Raw genomic sequence first — 19,422 nt, 5'->3', positions numbered from 1 at the left:
AAATCTTTTTCAATCATTTATATAATAAAGTACTCTTATCCAGAACATATAATCAACTTCTGTAGTCTAATACTGAAAAAGACATGATTAAAAAATGAATATAACATTTGAATAGATACTTCACACAAAAAGATATGAATGACTTGTACTGTAAGACTCATTCTCATGATGAGTCAGAGGAAAATTCAAATTAAACTGGACCATAATGCCACGCACCCACTGGAACGTATCGGTGTTGCTAAAGGAGATAGCTTCTGTGACTTTCATCCATAGTTGATGGGAATGCACACTGGTATGCTGTTTTGAATGGTTTTTACAAATTCTCATAAAATTAAACATATGCATATGCTTTGTGACCCAATGATTCTATTTTTAAGAGTTTACTCATGAGAAATAAAAACTCATGCCCATAGACTTGTAAGTGAATTAGTGTTCATAACACTATTCAAGGTAGCCCAAAGTGGATATAACTTAAATATTCATTTAGTTGATAGATAGACAATTATAGTGTACTCACATGATTGAATACTATTATCAAACAATCACTGATATATTCAGCAACATGTAAAATCAAAAGCCTATACTAAGTGAAAAAGCTTAACATACATATAGTATAGTAAAGATATAGAAGACCACCAAAGGTGCAATTCCCTTTCTAGAAAAGGCAAAACTACAGTTTTGGTTTCCTGGGGTTAGTGGTGGCAGACAATGGTTGCCTGGGAAGGGACATTAGGGAATATGTTGGGGGTTCCATATCTTGATTTTGATGATAGTTGTTTACATAATTGCCTACCAGAAAATCTGAAAAAATTGCTCATCTCAGCTTTCAGCTATAGCTTTGGGGTAGTTAAGATGAACTTTCTTGAGGTATAAAAGGTTGAAGTGAGGCAGATGATATAGTTTGCAAACATTTTGTGTCTTGGCAAAGAGGTAGTGGTGGCATTCAGTTTGCTCTGTGGCAACACTATGCAGAGTTTGCCATGTCTAGTCATTTGCTTTATAGCTGCCAAAATGCAGACATGGGACATCCATTTTGCTAGAGCACGTTGTCGCTAGCATGGAGCAGTTCCTAAGCTGGTGGCAGAAGCAGCTTCTGATTTATGGAAGTTCTGGGTTTGTGGCAGTCACTTGGCTATGTGACAGTGTTAGTTTTGAGGCCAATGGTTTTCTGATCTTTGAAGAAGAGGTACTGATTCGATGGTGTGGCTTTTGGAACTATTCCTTTTAAACTCATTCCAGAGTCTGTTTCTTCAGCTTCATTGAGGAGTCTTTTTTTTTTTTTTCATTTTCTTTTTTGGTTGAGACTGCGGTTTGAACTCAGAGCTTCATGCTTGCAAAGCAGGCACTCTACCATTTGAGCCACACCTCCAGACCATTTTGCTCTAATTATTTTAGAGATTGGGGTCTCATGAACTATTTGTCTGGGGTGCCTTGAACTGTGATTGTCCCAGTCACAGCATCTCTAGTAGCTAGGATTATAGGAATGAGTCTCCAGGGTGCAGACATGGTCAATAGTTCTTTAAGCTATATATTCCTGTAGTAAAAAATTTCTTCACTTCAACGAGTTAGAATAGAATTTATTGTTTGACTGAATGCTAATATTCTGCCTTGTACACATAGTATGAGAAAAATGAGATACATAAAGAACTTACCACCCTATGCTTAGTAAAGAACTCAATAAATAAATATTTATTGTTATTGTCATTATTATTATCATTAGGTATATATACAGTGAGTAAACCAGGATGGGAATATAAAGTAGAGAGTTGACCTGATTTGTTCAACTCTTTAGAGAAACTGAAATCATGTAATGATATGATGGCTTGCTAGGCATGCTTAGATTTTCAGTTTATGCTAATTTGCCTGAATGATCTGGCCTTTCCTTACCTCCTTAATTCCATCATCAGCTGCTCTCCAGCTTGCTTATTGGACTGCAGACAAACTGGCTGTCTAGTGGTTTGTGTAAAATATGTTAAATTTTATAACTGCCTTGGGGAGTGAGTGCAGAATATTAAGATAGGAGTCCTAGGAATCTCACTTCTGTACTCTTAAATTCAAGCTATAGATGTGCTACATTCAGCAATCCTCCAAAAACCTGGACATATATTGTTAATATAAATAATAAATCATATAGAATGAGAAATGTTCTAGAAGGTGGGAAATAGTCAAATACTGTTCTAATTTTAAAAACTTGTGGGGGATAGGGTGACCAAATTAGGAAAACTGTGGAGTAACAATCTCAATATGATTATCTATAAACACTATTTTATAGATATTTTAAATGAGATTAATTGAAAAGACAGAATGTATTACTAAGAGGCACCACTAATTTTAGAAAACAAATTTAGTAAATCAAAATATGCTATTTCTTTTAAGGGAGTATTATATGACTGTCAAATTAAGAGGCTGCTATAGACATACTTTAGCAATGAATTTGAACAAGTTATATTATCTTTAGAAGTAGAATAGAGAGATGTAAGCTGCACATAACACAGTGCAATGACCTATTTGACTCAATACATCTAATGTGGGACCAATTAGTGAGTACCCACTGGCAGGCTCAACCCAACCTTAGGCTCTGCGATCAGTTCTGATCCAGGTCATGACCGGGTCAGGAACTCAGTGGCACAGCAGTCATCTAGCCTGAAATTTTGTTCTAGGACCTTGGAATCATCCTGGCATCAGTTTCACTTATTACATTAAACTTTCTATTGGCTATTGATGAGATTTGTCTTATCCCAGTCATCCCAACTACCCTTTGTCTTAGTGCCTAGCTTCATCTTTTTTCAAATATCTTTCTGCACAGCTGCCTCACTTCTCTCAGATTGTCCTCCACATTGTTGAGATTTCCTAAAAGTTAAATTTGATCATGTTGCTTTCTTGATCACAGATTTCAAACAAAATAAAGTTAAAATTCCTTCATGATATGACCCAGACCTATATTACAGATTGTTCCTGTGGTTATCCAACACTCTCCTTCAAAAGCACTTCAAAGTCTCTCATAGTCTGCTTGGGGCTTTCTATTTCCACTGCCTATTCTTCTCTATATTCTTACTGCCTGATGAGCCTTCCTGTCATTAATGCTACCAAAGCTTTAAAAAGGATTAATAAAGCTAACTAATCATATACAAGTTTCAGAATTCTAGGGGCATCATTCACATTGTAGTTTATGGGAAATTTACATTGCTCAGACCCACAGGTAAGCTCCTCACTTAGACTTCAACGGGAATGACAATCCCTGGACTTCTGAAACTTGGTGGCCATGAAACTAATGTGTAAAGTTATATGGTAAAAAATTCAAATTGTATGGAGATATAGGAATTGTCTCTATGTTCCCCTCCCTTTCCTTTTCCAGAAGTAATCACTATACTTTAGACCTTTTTAACACATTTACATACATGTGCAAGTTCACACAATGAAAGATGCTCTTCTTCTAAGAAACATGTATAAGTCCATATACATGTTTTGATTTGTAATTTTCTTTTCATGTTTTTCAGTATATCCTAGAAAATAATGCTGATAAATACATACAAATCTATGTAGTTCCTTCTTGAGTTAAACTCAGTTGCCAGGATTTAGCTCTAATAGAGTCTGTGTTTTTGCCCAATTTCCTTGGAAGGTCTGTTACCATTTTTGTGTGATTTCTTAACACTGCATATAATAAAATTATATCATTATAAGTCTTTCATCCCTAAATAAAATTTGAGATCCTTAGATAGAGATTGATCTTAGAACATTTTAGCAGCTCAGCAATAATTTTTGCTGAATGATTCATATTGTTTCCTTCCTAAGCTCAGTACTAGATAGATAAGGTAATAAAATCCAGTAACACATTCCTTAGATATCTCTTTGGATTGAAATAATTAACTTTCAGACCTCTGAACTGTCCAAAGAGAGGCATTGCTTGTTTTATTTTCTGGGCATTTTGTAGGCTATCATTGGTAAACATTTTGGAGCATTCTCTGGGTTGTTATGAAATATGAAATTTCACAGTGAAATACACAAAATGGGGAGAAATTCTTATTCTCCTAGGTTATCTGTGCCTTCAGGCCTAAACTTTTATTTTAAACTGAGCCTCTATGAGTCCAGAGTCTTTTTCCTAGCTCACTTTTTCCTCTTGTAGATATAAAGTAAAACCCATTTTTAAAAATTTTATTATTCATATGTGCATACAAGGCTTGGGTCATTTCACCCCCCTGCCCCCAACACCTCCCTTACCACTCACTCTGCCCCCTCCCTATGCCCCCACCCCCTCAATAACCAACAGAAACTATTTTGCCCTTATTTCTAATTTTGTTGAAGAGAGAGTATAGACAATAATAGGAAGGAACAAGTGTTTTTGCTGGTTGAGATAAGGATAGCCAAACAGGGAGTTGACTTACATTAATTTCCTGTACGTGTGTGTTGCCTTCCAGGTTAATGCTTTTTGATCTAACCTTTTCTCTAGTACCTGTTCCCCTTTTCCTATTGGCCTCAGTTGCTTTAAGGTATCTGCTTTAGTTTCTCTGCGTTAAGGGCAACAAATGCTAGCTAATTTTTTAGGTGTCTTACCTATCCTCACCCCTCCCTTGTGTGCTCTCACTTTTATCATGTGCTCAAAGTCCAATCCCCTTGTTGTGTTTGCCCTTGATCTAATGTCCACATATGAGGGAGAACATATGATTTTTGGTCTTTTGGGACAGGCTAACTTCACTCAGAATGATGTTCTCCAATTCCATCCATTTACCGGCGAATGATAACATTTCATTCTTCTTCATGGCTGCATAAAATTCCATTGTGTATAGATACCACATTTTCTTAATCCATTCATCAGTGGTGGGGCATCTTGGCTGTTTCCATAACTTGGCTATTGTGAATAATGCCGCAATAAACATGGGTGTGCAGGTGCCTCTGGAGTAACCTCTGTCACAGTCTTTTAGGTATATCCCCAAGAGTGGTATTGCTGGATCAAATGGTAGATCAATGTTTAGTGTTTTAAGTAGCCTCCAAATTTTTTTCCAGAGTGGTTGTACTAATCTACATTCCCACCAACAGTGTATGAGGGTTCCTTTTTCCCCACATCCTTGCCAACACCTGTTGTTGGTGGTGTTGCTGATGATGGCTACTCTAACAGGGGTGAGGTGGAATGTTAGTGTGGTTTTAATTTGCATTTCCTTTATTGCTAGAGATGGTGAGCATTTTTTCATGTGTTTTTTGGCTATTTGAATTTCTTCTTTTGAGAAAGTTCTGTTTAGTTCACTTGCCCATTTCTTTATTGGTTCATTAGTTTTGGGAGAATTTAGTTTCTTAAGTTCCCCATATATATTCTGGTTATCAGAGCCTATATAGGCAAGAACTTTCTCAATGAAACCCCAGCAGTACAGCAACTAAGACATAGCATAGATAAATGGGACCTCATAAAACTAAAAAGCTTCTGTTCATCAAAAGAAGTGGTCTCTAAACTGAAGAGAACACCCACAGAGTGGTAGAAAATATTTGCCAGCTACACATCAGATGAATATAGAGTTTAATAATGAAAATTCCTAGAAATTGCCTTTGCTTAAAATACCTAGTGGTGCCATTCTCCCTTGACTGCCTCTCAATCTCTCTCTCTCTGTCTTTTTTTTTTTTTTGCCTTTAACTCTTTTACAAGTTTTCTCAATTATTTGATTAACCTACTTTTGTTGATAATTATTGTGACTATTTGAAGGAATGATGGTCTTTAGAACAAGTAAAATATCCTATGTAAACAAAGGATAATATCTATAGTACTTACTAAATATAAATACATGACATATTAAAAATTAGATATTATTTATTAAACATAAGTACAATATAAGCTGGTATGTGGCTCAGTGATGGAGTCCTTGCCTAGCATGTATGAGGCCCTGAGTTCAATACCTGCACTGAAAAAAGATATATAAAATTCACATACACATCATACTTTTTGCCATCCAGTTGGGTGCATTTAAAGTCACATTTATAGTAATAAGTCAAAGTTTTATGGTTTATTTTCTCTACCCCTAACATAAGATGTTATCATGCTACTGATTACATAGCTTCCTGGGACATATGGCATGCCACTTTTCATGTATTGTCAGAAATAAGTAACATCTCATTGGCATTGCTGCTGGTGTCAGCAATACCCGGTATCAACACACTTAGCACCAATAATACACAGATGCTTATAATAGCAGGGAGATTTCTCTTACATTATCATGGTATGCAATATAAGGAATTTATCAGTATTTTATAGAATTGATGTTTTTAGGACCCGAGGCTAGGGTCATGAGTCAGAGTAGAAGGACAGGCAATTTTTACTTGGAACTAATTCTTCCTCTTGAAACACTACATCAGTACATGCGTTTATTAGGTAATGTCTGATTTCTTCTTTTTTTTGTGTGGCTTAATTGTATTTCCCAAAAATGGGTGCAGTCATTTATCAAGACCCACATATCTTCCAGAACTTTGCCACTTTGCTATTAGTAAGTAGAATCTATACCCCCCCTCTTGAAACTGGGAAGGCATTTGTGAATGACACAATGACAACAATGTTACAGACTTGGACTTGAGAGGCTGAATCATAAAAATGTGATCGAATTTTCATCTGGCTGGAACTTAGACACTATTGCATGAGAAATCTAGGCCATATGAAAAGACGACATTTTGGACAATGAACAACTACACTGAGTGCCCAGATGGCAACCAGCAGCAGTTGCTGGATTGCATTAGTAAGTCTTTGAGGTGACTCCAGTTCCAGTAACTGACTGACAGCAATTACATGAGAGACCCTGAACATGAATCACCTAACTAAGTACATTCAATGGCCAGAACCATGAGACAGTGATCACGAATGATGGCCACTGTTTCGTGCTAGTGGGTTTGGACTATTTTATTATGCACAAAGAGATAAAAAGCTTTTGTGCCAGGGAGATGTTTGCTGCTATAAAAACAGAAAAATATGTGGCAGTGTCACAGGGTTTAGGTGGCTGGTGGAGTTTGGGAGGGACTTAAAAATGATCTTGGCAGAAGACATTTTAGTGGCTGCTAGTGAATAACATGTTTTTCAAAGTAAAGGAAAGGGGACACTTGGTATGTAGTAGTAGGTACTTATTATCTGCTGTTACATGGGAAATATAAAATATATCTAATAAACTGATGGAATTGGCTAAGGAGATTTCTAGGCAGAATGCTGAAAGTACTGTCTGGATTTGTTTAGAGAGATAAGTTCACAAAGGGTTTGTTTAACTTTCAAGTAATGGTTAAAGGAAACATAAAGGAGCCAGAACTTGCTCACTAAATGGTATAGCTCACTTTCACATGTAGAAGCAACAATAATGGCAACTACACAGGTAAATATAAAGACAGTATAAATATATTTTTTTGACAAATTTTCTTTTTCTATATGACTTAAAACATGACTGGATAAAACAATGCTCACAAGAATATCTTAATGGACTTACAATGTACTTGGATATAATGTGTATGGTAACAGCAAAAGTTGGAGAGGGATAATAGAGGTACTTTGGAACAAAAATTTTTGTATACTGTTGTCCTCAGCCTCTATGGGGGATTAATTCCAATACCCTCCATAGATACCAAAATCTATGGTACCAAAATCTATGGATGCTCAAGAACCTTATATAAAATGGCATAGTATTTGCATATAACCTATACACATCTTCTCATATATTTAAATTATCTACAGATTACTTGAAATCTATAATTGCACTATTTGGAGAATAATGACAAAGAAAAAAGTCTGTACCTGTTCAGTGCAGATGTAATTTTCTTTTTCCAAAATGTTTGATCCACTGTTGATTGTAACCTTGAATGTGGAACCTGTGAGTATTGAGGGCTGATTCACTATTGAATTCAAATTAGTCTCAGTCTGAACTAGATTAAGTTAACAGGCTAATTGTAATCTTTAATGAAATCACTAACAAAGTAACTAAAAACATAGTAAAAGAAAGAATAAGAAGATCAAAATAGTAGACTGGAAAATTCTTCTTCAAAATCTAAGAAGAAAGTAATAGAAGAACAGAAACAAGACAAAGACATTTAGAAAACAAATAGCAAAATGGCAGACATAAACCATATTTTATCAGTATGCTTATTAAATGTGAATGTATTAACTACTTCAATGAAAAGGCAGACATTGGTAGAATGGATTTAAAAACATGATTAAGCTATGTTCTCTTAATGAGATATTTTGAGATTCAAAGACACAAATGGGTTCAAAGTAAAAGTATTAGGAAGAGATAGACCATACAAACTAACCAAAGTGCAAAACAAATGTTACCTAAAACACATTTAATGTGGGAGGATTCTGATAAGATGACAGAGTAGGGAATGCTAAGAATCTATCTCTTTATGTAGAGAATTGCACTGGCAGAGTCTCATATTTCTATTTTGGAACTATGGAGTCTTCTAATGGCCTATAACTTCCAGGGGAGGGCTTGGATGGTAAATCATGATTAATTTTGGTCAATTTCACCTCTCAGCACAGTAGCAGTTACACATCTCCTGCTTTTAGCTCCTTGGCCAGTAGTTGTGCACATATTCCTGTAACAACTGCACACAGCTTTGGGAGCCAGGGCGGGTAACAAGGACTCTGTCCTCCATATTGAAGGGATGCCTGCTCTGACCATCAACTGCTGCTTCTAATTGCAGAGATTTAGACAAAGTTGTTTTCTCTTGCATCTCCCACAATTGTGGTAGCCCCTCCCTCTCTGGCTAAAATAACCTCCAAGGAACTTTAAGGGTTGGTGTCCTTTCATTTTGCTCCTTTTCTTGTTCTGGGAATCAAGCATTACAGAAATCCAGGCAAAGAAAGAACACCACATATTTCACCCATTTGTAGAAATTAAAAAGTTAATTTCATAGACGAATGGAGTTGTGGTCACTAGCCACCAGGAAAGGTGTGTGTGTGTGGAGGGGGAGTTAGGTAAGGGGTATCAAAATACTTTTATATAGGAGGAATTAGTTCTGGTTTTCTGTAGCACAATAGAGTAACTATTGCAACAATGTATGATATATTTCAAAATAACTAGAACAGTAAAAAAGTTCCCAGCATATAAAATGAATTAACATTTGAAGAGATGTAAGTGATTATTACTCTATTTTTGTCATTACACATTGTATATATGTATCAAATTGTATTGTACCCCCCCAAAAGGTATGCAAATATTATGTCTAAATAAATGAATAATTAAAAACCAAACAGACCAATAGAAACTAGGACATTCAAATGCAAGTACATATATCGAGCAGACTAGAAAAAAAGTACTCATGTTATAAGATGGGTAGAAATAAAAAGCTATAAGGCATATAGAAAACAACAAATCAACAGAAGTCTCTTCTTATAACTAATTATTTTAAGTATAAATAGATTAGAATCCTCAGTCAAAATACAGACTGGCCTAATGGAGTTAAAAAAGATACTCCAACTATGTGCTGTCTTAAAGAAACAAAAATAGACTGAAAATAGAAGAATAGATTTTAAGAAATAAATATTATATCATAACATCTTTTCTGATCAAAACAGGAAACTTAGAAATCAATCACAGAGGTAAAACTAGAAAACACACCAAACTGAGAAAATTAAACACACTCTTAAATAACCAATGAAATCAAAGAAAAATTACAAGGGAGATTAGAAAATACTTAGAGATGAACAGAATAGCACAATATTGCAAAAGATATAGGCTGCAGCAAAAGCAGTATGGAGGGGAAATTTATAGCTATAAATGTTTACATTAAAAAAATCAAGAAATGGTCCATGGTGTGTTTTAGTAGTAGAGCACATGCTTAACATGTATCCAGTTGAGTACCCAACACTAAAACAAAAAAATAAACAAAGCAGGAAAGATCTAAAATCTACAACCTAATTGGCAACTTAAGGGACTAGAAAAAAATTAAAACTCAAGGGTAGGAGAATAAAAGAATAAAAATTGAAGTAGAGAAATAAATTGGAGAGCAGAAAGAAAGTAGAGAAATATTAATAAACCCAAAAGTTGGTTCTTTGAAAAGGCCAAGAAAATTGACAAGCTTACAGCTAGATAGACTAAGAAAAAAACAGAAGACTCAAATTGCTATGATCGGAAATAAAAGTGAGGATATTACTAATGATTCTATCAAAACAAATTAATTATATCAGCACTATGAATAATTATATGTTAATAATTTGTATAATGGACAAATTCCTAGAAATCTCAAACCTACCAAAACTAAATCACAGAGAAATAGAAAAATCTTGATATGCCTTAACTAGTAAAGAGATTGAATAAAATATAAACTTTATTAGTAATAAAAGTCTAAGCAAATCCCTAAACTCAATGGCTTCATTTATGAATTCTACCAGACATTTGAAGAAGAGTTGATATTACTCATTCTGTAACTTCTGAAAACATTGAAGAAGAGTGAACAATTCTTAACACATTTTATGGACACCAATGTTACCCTAATATTAATGCCAGAGAAAGCCACTTCTATGGACTAAACACTTGTGTTCCTCCCAAATTTATACATTGGAATCCCAACCTCTCCCTAGTGATCTTATAAAGAGACTGGGCTTTTGGGATGTGCTAGGTCATGAGAATGGAGACCTGATGAATGGGATTAGTGCTCTTATAATTGAGATCAAAGAGAGCTCATTTATTCCCTTCCACCAAATGAGGACATAGCAAGAAACAGTCATCTACTGACCAGAAAGCAGGCCTTTAGCAGACACTGAGGCTGCTGGCACCCTCATCTTTGACTTCCCAGCTTCCAGAACTGTGAGAAATAAATTTCTGTTGTGTATGATATCTTCTTATAGCAGCCCAGGCGGACTAAGACAGACACTACTAAAACTACAAACCAATACCCTTTATGGACAGTGATGCAAAAATCTTCAATAAAATAGTAGCAAACTGAATTCAGTAGTATATTTAAATGATTACACAGCAAGGCCCAGCAATACTTATTCTTAGAATGCAGGGATAGTTCAATATGTGAAAATCAATGCATTATACCATGTTAACAAAATCATGGCTTTATGGTTTGAATATGAAGTGTTCCCCAAAAGGCTCTTGTGTTGATAGCTTGATACCTAGCTAGTATATCTAATTAGTGGGAGGCAATTAGATTATGAAGACTTCTACATGATTAATGGATTGATCCATTGATGAGTTCATAGCTGAATAGATTTGGAGGAAGTAGGTCACTGGGTGCATGCCCTTGTGGAAGTATATCTTGTCCCAGAACTCTTTGACCATGATTTTTTGCCTCAGCTCAGACCAGCCAACCATGCACTGAAACCTCTGAAACCAGGAGCCAAAATAAATCTTTTCTCCTTTTAAATAATTTCTCTCATGTATTTGTCACAGTGATGAAATTCTTACTAACACAGAAGGGATGAATGATTATCTTGATTAATTCAGAGAAAACATTTGATAGAATTCAGCACGCTTTTATGGTGAAACCACTCAGTAAAAGCTAAAAGCATTGCTGAAAATAATTAAAGAAGATACACATGAATCAAAATGTATCCTATGTTCATGAATTGGAAAACTTAATATTGTTAAATTGTCAATACTATATATCTTCAGTGAGTGCAATCCATATCAAAATTCTAATGACTTTTTGCAGAAATAGAAAAACCCTAAAATTCATGTAGACACAAACAGTCAAACCATCTTGAAAAAGGAATACAAATCTGGAGGACTCACACACCTTATTTTAAAATGCACTACAAAGATTCCATAATCAAAAGTATTATACTGAAAGACAGACACACAGATCAATAACATAGAAATCTTAGAAATAAATCCTCACATATATGGTCAAATAATTTTTAATAAGGGTGTCAGAACTATTCAATGTAAAAAGGATTTAAAAAAATGGTTTTAGAGAGGCTTACTATTCACAAGGAAGAGATGCAATTGTATCTTTACATTACATGGCATACATTAAATGAGCTGGAAATGGGTCAAAGACCTAAAATTAGCACCTAAACCTATAAAACTTTTTGAGAAAACAGCATAAAATCTTCAAAACACTGGGTTTAACATGATTTCTCGGATATGACACCAAAGGCTCAGGCAACAAAGAACAGACATGTGCTTGATGAAAATTAAAAAGCTCTGTGCATCAAAATATACTATAAACAAAGTAAAACAGGCAACCCATTAGAATGGAAGTAAATATTTGCAAATCATACTGATAAAGGATTAATAACCAGAAATATAGAACTCAACAGCTCAGTAAAAAATGGACAAAGGACTTTCCATAGAAAATATATGTATGACCAACCAGCAAGCGAGATAATGCTCAAGAATCACTAAACTTAAGGGGAACTCAAATAAAGAACTATAATGACCTATTACCTCACACTCATTAAAATGACTGCTATAAGAAAGCATGAAATAGCAAGTGTTGGTGAGGATGTGGAGAGATGAAAACCATTTTGTACTGTTGGCAGTATGAACAACATGGAAGTTCCCCACAAAATTAAAAACAGAATTACTATATTATTGAGCAATTCTTTTTTGGAGTACATACCCAAAAGAATCAAAAGCAGGGATACAAAGAGACATTTGTAAGCCATGCACAGTGGCATATAACTGCAGTCCCAGTTACTTAGGAGGTAAAGATAGAAGGATCACAAATTTGAGGCCAGCCTGAGTGACCTAGTAGTCCTTTGATGGATGGATACATAAGTAAAATGTACAGAAATGAAAAAAATACACACTGAACTATTGTTCAACATTAAGGAAGGAGGAAATTCTGAGACACACACATCACAACTTGGAAGAAACTTGAGTGTATTATGCTAAGTGAAATAAGCCAGTCACAAAAACATAAATACTTTATCATTCCACTTATATGAGGTAGTTAGAGAAAGTAGAATGTTGGGTGCCAAGGGGCTAGGGATAGGAGATGTGGTATATCCATGAAGCAGAATATTTTTGGCGATGAAAATCAGTGAAGTGTCAAGGTTAAAGCATTGATGATCCATGAAAGTAATATGATACGTGAAAAAAGCCAGTCACAAATGGCCACATGCTGTTGATTGTGATGTCAAGGCAAACCTAAGGAGACATTAATAGACTAATGACTATCTAGGGCTAGTGGTGGAGGGAGACTGTTAAAGGGAACAGGGTTCTTTTTTGAGGTTTCAAAGCTAGATGTTTGAGGTTCTAAGGTTATTTTTGTATAACTGTGAATGTAAAAAAACACACTAAACAATAGGCTTTACATGGACGAATTTTATGGTTCATTGTATCTCATAAAGCTCTAAAAATCTTTCATCAAAGTGGTTAAAAATTTGGAAGAAGAATAGTAAGGGAGTGAAAAGGAAAAAAAAATTTAAATTCTTTCTTCTTGTAATTAGTGTTAAAATGGAGAAAGACAAAAGGCCATTTAAACAGTTTATGCTCATGGTAGTTAGCTTCACACTAATTTTTGAAGCAACTCATTGAAGGATGTGAGCTATCTTTAATAACAAATAGGAGTAAAGAACAAAAAGCTTTAGCAAAGTATCTAATTTTCTGCAGAAGCAAAGACCATTTCCTATGCTGTCATACTGAACTACATGGAACTCTCCTCCAGGTAATTTCATGCATTCTACTTCTCAGACTTTACAAGATATCCTTAAGTTTGTCAAGTTAGACATTATCTTAGAGATGCAACCTAAGGTCCTCTTGGGTACTCAAGGCTATTCATTGCAGGTCTATTGCCAAAGCACAAACAGCTCAAGTATCCATCAAATCCATCAAACAGGGGTTTGGTTGAATGAACTCTGCTACTTACACACGATGAACTATTAAGTAGTTGTAAGATAGAAAGAAAAATTTACTTCTGCAGAACTTTTATCGGGTATAGTCTTAAGCAAAAATAAAGGAGCAAAAATAAAAAAGGGCTCAGTGGAAAATTGTGTTTGTATACACTCTGTAGTCTGTCACTGCTTCTTTGAGAGGGAGGAATTGCTACCGTTAGTAGGATGTAGATGGATTCCTTGAATATAACTTCTTTTATAGATTTGCATTTCAAACTATGTAAATATTTTACCTAATTCTGAAACAAAATTAAATTTCAAAACCAATCTTAAGATAAAAATAAAATCTAGTAGGTGGACAAACTATTTAATTTTATGAAAGTGCTTACATATTCTAAATTATGAAGGGAATACCTGAAAACTACTGTTACTTCAGAGAATCCCAGTTAGACATTTTTGACATCTGTCACATGACTTTTGGTGGTTTGTTGAGTAAACTAGGAATATTCATTTAATATTTGCATTAGTGTTTTTATAATTTTCACCGATTTATGTCTCTGTATAGTATTAAGATATTTACATGACATTTTATCTAACCCTCACAATGACACATATAGGTATTATGCCATGTGTTTCACAGAGGAACTCAACCATTCTGGAACATTAAATGACCAGTTAATGGTTGGTTTGAGACACTGAGGGTAGACAGCTTGACAGCATAACCTATAAGAAAACCATTGTTAGGCTGTTTGTCATGAAATTGATTAAAAAAATATATACATATCATAGTAGTAATTAATACTTTAAAAATGCATACTTTGTTTTTATTACTTTTTTTGTTAAGAAAAACCTTTGGCATTTTCCAAATCATGTCAAGTAAGAGATGATTCAGCTAATTCTTCTATAACAAAACAGAGAAGTGTGAAAATTAAATATTTTGTAATGTTTAACAACATTTTATGTCAGCAAATTACTTACTTCAACAAAAGGAAATGTTATTTAAAACCAACAAATGACTTGTCTTAATAAAAATAGTGTAAATAGGACTATGTTGAATTACTTCTTACTGCAAAGTTCAAGGGGTATATTTACCATTTCAAAGATTTGCTTTGATTAAATTTATTAAGGAAGTGACAGCTAACATAAATATACTATGTTTTATATGTTATATATAATAAATGTTCATTCAATTAATAAGTGAAAACTTCCCACAAAAAGAATAGAATTCAGATTCTGAAAGAAAAAAATAATAATCTTTGAATTGAGTAGAGTTGATAACCAAAGTTAGTCTATTTTTTTTATTTTTGTTTTCTTCTTGCTTCATGTATTTCTTCTACAAGCATTTATTGAGCACACCACTGCGTTAGGTCATATGTGTGTATGTATGTATTTATGTGTGTGTGTGTGTGTGTGTGTATGTATGTATATATATTTGTGCCCCATGTGTGTGTGTGTGTGTTTGCCTCAGAGTACCTTTCTTTCTTCTTGCCTTTTCCTTTATTTTTTTTTTTTTGAGATGGGGTTTTACTTTTTAGCCAGACTGATCTTGAACTCACTATCTATCCCTGACTGACCTGAACTCAAATTCTTCCTGCCTCTGTCTTCTCAGTGCTGGAACCACAGATACTTACATGCCCAATGCATCAGAGTTTCTTGACATCCTCAATACTAGTGCTGTTTCCACTATGGTCCTGCTTATAAGCCATAACCTCTATCCCTCCAAAGTCATAGGCTCTAATGTCCTACTCCTTTCAGTTCTCTCACTCCCTTATTCCCATTACATCTGCCACCCTTCACAGATAGTGCCAGGCCCTAGATCACTTAGGACACCTTCATCCAATCTATGATCCCATTTAGAAATTCATTTACTTTTCTATTTGTCCAGTCCAAAGTTTCAGCCATCCTCATCTTAGACTTTACTTTTCTTGTAATACCTGGGCTCTGGAATAGGCTGTCTTTATATTTTTGACACCTGTGCAGCAGACCAAGAAAATAACAAACCAAGTGGATTTTCTGCTTTCCAAACTTATATTTTATAACCTTGGATGGGGCTTAGAGTCACTTTGTATCTCCTATGTATGGCCAAGTTTACTTCTTCTTATTTCACTTGACAATGTAAACCATTCACCAGTCTTTTTTAATACTTCAACCCTACCTCTAAGTTTATTGAGAGATGGAAGCCCTCGCCAGGAACACTCTGATCTCTTTAGTCAATTCTGCAAGCTTTATTGCATGTACCCTCATCTTTTTTACCCCTTTCCTTCTGTGTTCAGGAAAGACAACTCTTTCCTATTGGCCAAGGCCAACCCTCCATCTTTGGTCTGGATCCCACCACTCTCATCTCTGTAGGCATTTGCTTCATCAGCTATGTCCTCTTTGTATCACCAGCCTCTCCCACACTATGGGCTCTCTCTCCCAAACCGTATATACATTCAATTCTCACCTACATTAAAAAGATTCAACCAAGCTGGGCATGGTGGAGCATGCCTGATTTGCAATCCCAACATTCACGAGTTTGAGGGAGGAGGATTGTGAGTTCCAGGTCAGCCTAGGATGCATAATGAGACTCTGTCTCAGAAAAGCGAACAAAAAATTTTAACTTATCTTTGATCCACACTATTACCCAATATTGTGCCTTTCTTTCACATGTAAAATTCATAGTTCTGTGAGGGTATGCTCTCTGATACGCTTGGCCCTAGGAGTTTTGCAAATCTAAGCAATAGAGACTAGAAACCTTATTATTATTTCAAAGCTGTAAGTAAGAAATGTTTTCACTGGGGACAACATAAAATGCTCCTTTCTTCTGGGAAATAATTTTAATTGGGTCTTTTTATTAAATATCAAATAATAACTCACCTATTTTTCTTGTGGAGATCAGAACCTTATTGACCCAAATCTGATTTTTTTAGTCAGAGAAGTTAAGCATTTTTGTTTTAATAAAAATTGTTCTTTATTGCTGGGGAAGATTAACATCTGTAAGATATTTTTAGGATTTGTTTATGTGGTAGGAGGAGCTCAAAAATATTTTTCTGCCCTGATTGAATTTTGAAGGCCAAATATTTCAAAGCGTTGCTTGTCTTGAAGAAGTTGTGGACATTCTTATTTAAGAGGGCAAGGAGGAAGATAAGTAGTAATCAAGGAAGTCAGGTGCCTGTAGAAAGAACCATTTCAGATGCACCAGCATTGAGGAGTGGTTGGGAGACAGAACCAGACTGGGGATAGTGTTCAACACCCATTATCATGTAAGTCTGATTAAGGCAGAAGGCACCGATGTTGGATAAATTGTCTACTAGTTTATGTTCTTGTGATGGACAGGATTTTTCCTCTGAAGTTACTAACCATTCCTCCATCAATTATCTAAGACAGAGCCATGATCTGGCACTGGAAATAAAGAGTTAAAGGCCTGAGCAGCAGGACCCCAATAAAAAAGGTGTTGTGGTGTTGTAAGGGAAGTGATTATTAAGCTAATCGCTTGTATGCAGGCGCACTCTAGAGATAAGTACACTGTTACTAAGTAACTACTCGAGGACAGGTAGTTATGCAATTAATGTTTGGATTTGCATGCACAGTAGATGTAATAACTTGGCTGGATGTCACTTTTATCTATATTGTTGTAAAACCCCCTGCACTGAGCAGCCTGGTGAGGGGCTTTCAAGTGAGCTGAAGATGATGATGGGAGGCTGACTGACTGGTGGATGGCTGCAATGGGCAATAAAGCATATAAACTCCTGTCTCCTGTTTGAACCCTGGGTCTATTCCAGTAAAGGACCTATCTGCTTCAAGCAGGGTATTAGATTCGCAATTGGCATAATCACTAACAGATGTGGTTTCATAGCATTCATTAAAGAGCGAGGGCTCCTTTGTCTCAAGACTGGGACAAAGAAGGGACAAGATGAACTTGGGCATTTTTTTTTTGTTAGGAAATAATCATTGCTCAAAAAATGACGGGCACCTGATAGACAGAGAAGATAGATTCAAGGGAGTCCCAGTGGTCAAATATAACTAAATCGGAACATCAAAATAAGTAATAAATAGTACAGATCATAGCCAATTGAGTAAAATAGAAATCCATGTGTTCTTAATGATATAAATAAGGGAATAAAATATACGTTTGATCCATGAATGAGATATTAACAGTCACAAAATGCCACCCTTTGAAGCATTGATTGATTATAAAAAGAAAAAGAGTAACTTCACTGCGGCTAAGGCAATCTCTCTTAATCAAGAAATTGAAGTTAACATCACCAGTCATGAGAAAAATTGAAATCATGTACCACCTGGCAGATGCAATGAGAGGAACACATCATCACTCTGTGATATTCCTGCCCAAGATGCATAACCTGAATCTAATCATGAGGAAATGGAAGATAAACTCACACTGAGCTAGGTATTCTACAAAGCACCTAACTTGTAATCTTCAAAAGTGTCAGGTCTTTGAAAGCCAAAGGAAGACAAATTGTTTCAGATTAAAGGAAATTAAAGAGAAATGACAACTAAATGCATGTGATCCTGGATGGGATGTTTGCTTGAATGACATTATTGGGGCATTTGCTGAAACTTGAATGAGGTTTTAAAATTAGATAGGAGTATGTTATCAATGCTAGTTTCCTGGCTTTAACAGCTGTTTTATGGTAAGATACAAGAATGATCTTATTTTTAGGGAATCATTCTTGAAGATTTAGAGGGTGGTAATAATTATTCATTCTGTTGTACAACTTTTCTGTAAATTTTAAATTGTTCCAAAATAAAGTAAATTTTTAAAAATCAGCAAATAAAACAAAAAGTTAATGCCATCTCATTTTATCCTCAGTGACTGGTAAAGCCTGACTCCTTGTCAGAAAACAATAATCTGTACTCACTGCTTCTAGTTCTTTTCCTCTTACTCATTTTTCAATATATTGTCATTCTTTTTCTTTTCTCCCTTTCATTTTACCTGTTCACCATAAAATCTTGGCTGACCAAACTCATGCCACTTTGTGTCTGTGTAACCTTAAAAACATAATTGTGCCTAGCTAAAATTTAAATAAATATGAAATGTTTACACATACATGAGTATATATACATATATATATATGACTAATATAGTCATCCATTTTTAACATTATTTCCAGTCCAGAATTCTTACCTATAATCTAGGTATTTGTATTCAAATGCTTAATACTGATCATCACCACTTGGATGTCCAATAGACACCCAGAATACAAAATGCCAAAAATCAAGGGCAGTGGACCATGATCTTTTCAAGTCCCCATGTTCCCTATCCTAATGAATGCCAGTCTTGACCCTTCCTTTATTTTTTGCTTGTCATATTCAATTGAAGACCAAATAATGTTAATTAATTTCCTTGATATCATTTTATTCATTTCCCTCTTCCTCCTCTCTCATGGTCCCCCATAGTTCATAATTTCATGTCTCTCCTGCTTTGACTGCAATCTACCTAGTTTTCTTGCTGTCTGCTTAGCTCTCTCCAATAATTTTCTATCTTCCCTCAAAGGTAGTCTTGCTAAAATGCAAATATGATCAAATTGACTTTCCCCTACCAGTTAATGAGTTCACATTGTCTTTTCAGGTATATAAAGGCCATTCCCTCTAAATTTACCTTTTGCTTCTTCTCCTTTCCCTTCTCTGTGATCATATGGCACTGAATTTACTGGGTACTCAGTGTGCCAGAGATCTATTGGGTT

The sequence above is a fragment of the Castor canadensis genome, chromosome 2 (assembly GCF_047511655.1).
Source record: "Castor canadensis chromosome 2, mCasCan1.hap1v2, whole genome shotgun sequence".
NCBI classification, from domain to species: domain Eukaryota; kingdom Metazoa; phylum Chordata; class Mammalia; order Rodentia; family Castoridae; genus Castor; species Castor canadensis.
The sequence above is the reverse complement of the archived record's forward strand: the minus strand, read 5'-3'. Positions refer to the sequence as shown.